Here is an 8145-nt window from a genome sequence, read left to right on the forward strand (position 1 = left end):
TACAAAATATACAACAATGAACCAGAAAGATACTTACTAGAAAAATTTACAATGAGCAACAAAATAAAGAGAGGTACTGTCTTACTGAAAATCGGGCTCCACGTTGGCGAGCGCCAATTGTAACGTATGATTATTCTATTTGAATGGGGTAGCTTAATAAATGACTAAAGTTTTACAGAAATAGGCTAGCTGGAAATTGAAGAGACTAAACAGTAGGGCTCAGGGAAGGATCAGGCCGTATTTGCACGCCCTAGTAAGACGGTACCTACTGAAATACTTGAATGATAAAGAAAATAAATTAATATAAGGAGTAATGACAAGAAAAGAACTATTGACCAAGAAGATATTCAGAAGTAGTGTTGAGCGCCAGGGAAGAATTGAATAAATTCTTCTCCACGTGACCTATAATGCTGTACCTAACTAAGACTATTAAAGTGGTAGGATAATAAAACATATAAGTATGTACAACCAACCAGTTTAATGGAAAAAAATTACCTATAACCCCTATATACAATTTATACAAACTAGCTAACACCTGACGTACTAGGCTAGTACGCTCCTGTCTATAACCTATATATTACAGTATAAAAATGGATTGAATTTATTATACCAAGACAATTAGTTGATTTGAATATGCATGTACAAAAACTTATTATTAAAGAGTATTACAACATTGGTTGACAATTTCGTATCTGATCAGAATGACGAACCGGACAATACTTACGAATGAAATAAATACTATTAAAGAGATGAGGTAATAACCTTACGATAGTGTGCACATTATCTTACCAGGTAGGTTATGATCTCCGGACTATTTTAAATAAAGATACAATACTGAAAATGACCTAAAATTTGTTGAAAAGAAAATATTTAATATGATAAAGTGAATTGATTTTAGAAGAGTTGAATTTACATGATTTTTAAGGTTATCTATGTTATTAAAAATGTTAAAGTTGAAAAAAAAAATATTAGGCAAAAGGATTGTAAATGTAAATTTTAACAATAAAAACCTGTCGCTTCTACTAAATGCAGGACTGTGGCTTCTCCAAACTCCAGTAGTTGATACGGGGAGAGCCAAGTAAGGTATCTTCCGGTTTTCCCTATCTTAGGGGAAGTACTTCTCACCAACCAGAAGGTATGAAGATGAGGTGCGACAAGGAGCTACTTCCTAGCACCGGAAAACTATATATTTTCCCAAAGAAAATAAACCAAAACTAAACTCCATCCAATGCCCAAAAACCCAAAATGATTGTCTATTCCATTTCAAAACTTGTTTGGGGTGACTTAATCTTGGTCTCCACCAGTGGCTAAAAACAAAACCTTTGATCAGCTGATTGCCTTGAACACACAAGAACAGGCCTAGGCAAAAAGGTGTACCACCTTATCAGAACTTGACAGAGAAAAAATCTAAGTAAAAAATTAAGCTTGATGTACTTGCTTGAAATGTCAGTGACCTTGATTGTCCTTGACTGGAAAGAGCCTTTTTAAACGAATATAAGGAAGTATTTGAACAAGTAAATATGAACCTGGTAATCAAGACTACTTTAAGGAGTTATATAAATGAGAGAATAAGAATGGTCATTGATTCCAACCTGATTTTGAACTGGAAGTATATAGTTAGAAAGAATTCTTTTCTCTGTAGAAAAAATAAGTGCGATGGTATTGAAATATTGCAAATCTGATGATTGACGAATAACAATTCATTTAAAGATAATATATGTGAGATATTGAGAATGAATAAAAGGGTTATTTTTTTTTATTTAATGAAAAACATTTCTTCAATACATACCCATTACTCTTCAAAAAAAAAGGTGTTGGAACACAAAAACTCTTCTCTTCAAACACTTAACCAAAAACAAAACAACTCCTTCTCACGTAAATTAATATTCTATTTAAAACATTTCAACCAAAATTTTATATTCTCCGTAATGGCCACTGGTGTGAGGTCTGGCTTCCACAAAAGCCGAGATTGAAGTGACGATCCGGTCCCTCTACAATGACAATCACGTCAGCCGGAAGCCGTATCGACACACAAACCAACTTCTAGGTTCTGAATTTCCCAAAGTTACCAACTTTGTCGTCGATCAACAGCAACTTTCAATACAAGTGTCTGTAACGTTGGTTGCATACCTAGTGAGAGTGTTCCAAATATTTTGTAATGCTTATTATAAAGTGACGATACGTATCACGCATCGTTACAACTTTCTTGATTTGCTATTTCTAATAGTCCAAGTAATGAAGCTTGAAATAGGACAAAACCTCGCAATTTTTACAGAATGGATCGATTTGCTTGAAAATTTGAGAATAAGTAGTGGATAGTCCAAGGATCAAAATCTATATGATGCCGAAAGGCGCTTTTACCATGGGGGTGGTTGCCACCCCCTATAGTGGGTGGAAATTTTTTATTATATTTTGACCGCAAAAGTTGGTAAAAACGTTCATTCTAAGCAAAAAATGTTCGATACATTTTTTTGATAAAATTAATAGTTTTCGATTTATTCGCTATCGAAACTGTTAGTATTATATCGAAAAATCAATGTTTTTAATCAGTTTTCTGCTAATAACTTCAAAAGTTTTCGTTTTATCAAAACAACCTTACTTAACAAAAATGTACTATTTGAAAAAAATAAACAAAACCGTGTTTTTTAATTTTCTTTAAGACCAATAGTAATCAAGATATACTTTATTATATGTTAGCTCTCGTTTGCCAAATGCTAAATATTGTAGTTTCAAAGTCAAAAGACGAGAAAAATATGCATTTTTCGAGAATAACTTGTTAAAACTAATTTAAAGAATTTAAAAATATCTATCTCTAGAAATAAAAAGAAGTCTCTAGCTCAAAAACTAAGTGACTTATAATGAAAAAAATGTCAGTCCCTATTTTTTCTTCAGCGCAAAAGTAATCGGAAGCTACCCCGTAATCACCACCCTAATTAAAACTAGTCATTGACCTTATTTGGTCTTATTTATTTATGTATTATTAATAGGTCCAAACAGTTTGACCGACTTAGAATGATTCGTTTTTAAAAAAATGAAGTTAACAGCGATTAACGAATTTTTGTAGTTTGGAAAAAATGGCTTTTCTTTTGAATAGAAAGATTAGCATCATAGAAGTGAAAAAATGTTTAAATATTAAATTGTAGCTAATTTATTTCCCAAGAATTTGGTATGAAAAAAATTTTTCTATGATAAAAATTAAGTGAGCTATTGACAATTAAAACTTGTAATAGCATGCAAAAACCACCTTTACCAACCCTTTCAAAGTCACCTCTTTTTGTGACTAAGGATTTTAATAAGATTTAATATTAATAGGCTTATAGATCTTGTGAGAACCTACAAAATTCTGTTATACCAAACTTTCTAGGATACAAAATAAAAAAGTTACGGTTAAAAAATTAATATATTTTCTGAGAAAAAAAACGGAGAAATCTCATTGGAAGCATAATAATGTAAGTTAGCGGTGTTTTTAGTCATTGGTCTTATTCATTTTTCTTTATTTGTGTATTATTAATAGATTCTATAAGTTTAACTGGCTTAAAATGATCAGTTTTTAAAAAACTGAAGTTAACAGCGAATAAAGAATTTTTGTAGTTTTGTAAAAATGCCATTTTCTTCAGAATAGAAAGATTAGCATCATGGATAAGAAAAAATGTTTAAATATGAAATTGTAGTTTATTTAATTCTTAAGAACTTGGTTTGAAAAAATTTTTTCTACGACAAAAATTGAGTGAATAGTAAATGAGTGTACTATAGAAGGACATTGATTTTTTCCATATAAAACTAACATTTTCGATAGCGAATAAATCGAAAACTATTAGTTTTATCAAAAAAATGTATACAACATTTTTTGCTTAGAATGAATGTTTTTATCAACTTTTGCTGTTAAAATATAATAAAAAATTTCCACCCCCGAGATGGGGTGGCAACCACCCCCATAATAAAAGCGCCTTTCGGCATCATATAGATTTTGATCCTTGGACCATCCACTACTTATTCTCAAATTTTCAAGCAAATCGATCCATTCTGTAAAAATTGCGGGGTGAAAAGCTTCGGTTCCTGGACTATAATACCTAAGAACGTTTGAAACTGAGTTTCTCTATAAGAAGTTTTATAAAAAAAACCACAAAAGCAAAAACGACCACACAGAAAGTGCTCATTCGCCACTATTGCACATTGCACTACTATCTTTAATAAGATGTCTAATATTTCAAATACATGCACGCACGGCGTAATTACAGATTCGCCAGTGTTGATATAAATATAAAGTTTAATGTGCTTTCGTCGTTAATGCATCAAAATATTTGATAAATTCACAATACCATAAAGACTTGGCGCCCTCTAGTAATAAGGAAATTAAATAATTGTTAGCGAATATTGCACATAAAAGAGGGCATATTTAGATGTCGGTTGATGGACCTAACTCAAAAACGTTGATCTTCGTATTTCGCCACTATTGTTCTCACTAGGCGATATTTTATGATACTTTTTTATTTCTTAAGAATTCCCAATAACCAAGTGTTTTAATTTGGGAGATATTCGTGATTTTTTAAGCCAAACATTAATTGCAACAAAAATTACGTGTAACTTTATTATGTGGCCGTAAAAATATTCAATCAAACGAAATTTTTCGGAAATAAATACATCTAAGTTCCAGTTGCTCTGTTACCACTACTTATATGAATTTTTCTAATGAGGGACTGATTAAAATGGTTTTTGTGCAAGGAGAATATAACAAAAATGAGCTACTATTGCTTATCCGCTATAACTTTTCTAATGCTGGGGAAACCCGTTCCATGCTCGTCACTATTTATTTTCAAACAAATGAAGTCAAAACATAAAGTAAAACGAACGTCGATGTGTATATACATTTTGTAAACTGTATACTCTATACTACACGCATCGGCGTACGTTTCACTTTGTGTTTTGACTTAATTTGTTTGAAAATAAATCGTGAGGCATGGGAAAAGTTATAGGGGACAAACAATAGCAATACAAATTTATCATCAGCAATTCCCTGACAGACGAAAACCAAGAAGAGAAACTTTTGAAAGCATACCAAAATGGTTTCAACAGACTAGATACTTAGATTATAAGAAGAGTCGTACTAATGTGCAGATCCTCAGTGACGTTAATGAATACATTTAATCCCTTTTCTTTTCATTTACAATAGTTTTTGTTCGATCCAATTTATCGTAATATAAATGTCCAGTCCGTTCAAACCGTTCTAGTATATTCTAGTATACAGGCTGTCCCGAAAAGATTGGTCATAAATTATACCACACAATCTGGGGCCAAAAATAGTTCGATTGAACCTAACTTACCTTAGTACAAATGTGCTCATAAAAAAGTTACAGCCCTTTGAAGTTACAAAATGAAAATCGATTTTTTTCAATATATCGAAAACTATTAGAGATTTTTTATGGAAAATGGACATGGGGCATTATTATGGCCGGAACGTCTTAAAAAATTATAGTGAAATTTGTCCACCCCATAAAAATTTTATGGGGGTTTTGTTCCCTTAAACCCCCGAAACTTTTGTGTACGTTCCAATTAATTCATTATTGTGGTAACATTAGTTAAACACAACATTTCTAAAACTCTTTTGCCTCTTAGTATTTTTTAGATAAGCCAGTTTTTATCGGGATGCGGCTTCTTTTTTAATATGTTTACATAAACATTTTATGGGGGTTTTGTTCCTTTAGACCCCCCAAATGTTTTTGTACGTTCCAATTAAACTATTATTGTGGTACCATTAGGTAAACACAGTGTTTTTAAAACTTTTTGCCTCCTAGTCTTTTTTTGATAAGTCACCTTTTATCGAGATGTGGCTTTCTTTTCAAAATATACCTAATAATGTAAATTATCAATAAAATTTCAGATTATTAACAGCTCTCTACAATCGTACTTAACCATATACAAATACGTGGTGGATTCGAAAATATTCAAAATATCTCGGTAAACACTGACTTATCGAAAAAGTACTAAGAGGCAAAAAAGTTTTAGAAATAATGTGTTTACCTAATAGTGCAACAATAATAATTTAATTGAAACGTACACAAAAGTTTTGGGGGGTTTAATGGAACAAAACCCCCATAAAATTTTTATGTGGTACACAAATTTCACTTTAATTTTTTTTAAGATGCTGCTACTATAAAAATGCCACATGTCCATTTTCAATAACAAATCTCTAAGAGTTTTCGATATATGAAAAAAAATCGATTTTCAGTTTGTAACTTCAAAGGGCTGTAACTTTTTTTGTGTGCACTATTGTATCTAGGTGAGTGAGCTTCAATCAACCTATTTTTGACCCCAGAATCTGTGGTATAATTTATGACCAATCTTTTCGGGAAATTTATATATATATATCTAGTTAAAGATTTTATATGTATATCTAGTTAAAGAAACATATCAATCAATTCCTCATTAGAAAAATTCATATTAGCAATTATTGTAACAAATTGGAACTGTAAAAATAGTATAATGTCAAATTTTTAAACAAATTTAGTGTCATAGCCAACTAGGTAGTGTATGTTTTTATTAATATTTTAGACACCAACCATCTTAACTACGAAGGAATTTGGATAGCTCATCCAATATTAAAAATTAAGGACCAGTCTAGATTATTATGTATTTTTTTTTCGAAAAATTATTTTTGATTTAAATTTTTCATTGCCGAATAATAAAATTACACGTAATTTTTGTTGTAATACGAATAACTCACAAAATAAAGCACTTAGGTATAGGAAATGCTTAAGAAATAAAAAGGTACCATAAAGTACCATTTCATTTCAATACTAAAATATAGGGTGTTCCATTTAGGGCTAACAGTACCGAACTAAAATCCGAATACCGGTATTTGATATTTGAAATTTGAAATATCGGGATATCGGTATTAAAACCGGTATTATTAATAAAAAATTTACTAGTTATTATTTTTACTTACCGCAGGTTTGTTACATTGACTTTTTAAAAATAATATAAATTATTAACACATTCTAATGTCTAGTCTAATTTCTAAAAATTACAAATCTTTTATTTGACAAAAAACAACCGTTTCAATAAATATGAATTGTGTGTGTAATGACATGGATTTTAAAACAAGCTGTTTAAAAATAAAATTTGATGCAAATTTGTGGGCGATAAACAATTTATTTTTAGGTTTGATAGCTGCCCAGCCTTTGAAAATACTCTTTCGGAAGATACTGATGTGGCAGGTATTGAAAATATTTTATAGCCAAATAATAAAGCTCAGGGAAACTGGATTTGTATTTTTTCCAAAATATCAGGTTATTTTTTCTTGCGAAATGTGGCATTTCGCAAGAAAATGTGGCATTGGGTAGTAGACGTAAAACATAAACAATCGCTTTATATCGCCGACACCGCCCTTCTCGATGGTACCATACTCGACTCTGTATGTGTAATGGTAGGGGAGCAAAGTATGCTAAATTTGCAGTCACTCGAGCGTTATGGAGATCTATTGGGTTGTGATTATAGTGTCCTAAAACCAAAAAAAAATTAAGTAAAATTTTCTATTTTAGTGGGGACTTTCAATTTTTTAATTTAATTTTCGATTTCCAACAATCGTTTTTTCCGATTATAGCGCCATCTATCCATAATTCGAAAAAATGTCTCAAATAAAAGTTGCTTATTTTTACATAAAGAATCTTAATCTGCAATAAAAATTTGGGGTCCCATTTAAAATTTTAAAGTATCCCCCCATCCCACCTCCGTGGGGAATCGTGTTTGGCACCACTTCATAAATTTTTCAAAAACATTTTGAAAGTGTATTTTGCAGTTTTTCGATCTGATGTTCATTTTACGAAATATGGAGGGCTTGTGTTTAAAATTTTAAATTTACCCCCACCCCTCTCCATGGGGAGTCATGCTTAGTACCATTCGATAGATTTTTGAAAAATATTGAAGAAGTATTTTTTAGTTTTTCGATCTGACGTTCATTTCGCGAAATATTCGCTTTTTTTTGTGAAACTTTTTGATTCACCCATTTCCTTAAGCCCCGCTCAAATCGTCAGATTTTTGAAATATACACTAATACACTCTTTTGCATGTACCTAGCTTTCCTTATCTTGATCTGACACATTCGAGTATTTTTAAGGATATATTTTTCGGGCCCCCCTTAACGAACTT

General features: G+C 31.1%; 1 long non-coding RNA gene across 1 annotated transcript; it reads right to left on the reverse strand.

The window, feature by feature from the left end:
- Positions 1 to 459: 459 nt before the first annotated feature.
- Positions 460 to 2194, reverse strand: LOC126885079 (uncharacterized). Its single transcript, XR_007698273.1, has 2 exons — positions 1790 to 2194; positions 460 to 1307 (listed from the first exon to the last, which is right to left on the reverse strand). It is a non-coding gene; the product is annotated as an uncharacterized LOC126885079 (long non-coding RNA).
- Between the last annotated feature and the right edge of the window lie 5951 nt (positions 2195 to 8145).

The sequence above is a fragment of the Diabrotica virgifera genome, chromosome 5 (assembly GCF_917563875.1).
Source record: "Diabrotica virgifera virgifera chromosome 5, PGI_DIABVI_V3a".
In the NCBI taxonomy this organism is placed as follows: Eukaryota; Metazoa; Arthropoda; class Insecta; order Coleoptera; family Chrysomelidae; genus Diabrotica; species Diabrotica virgifera.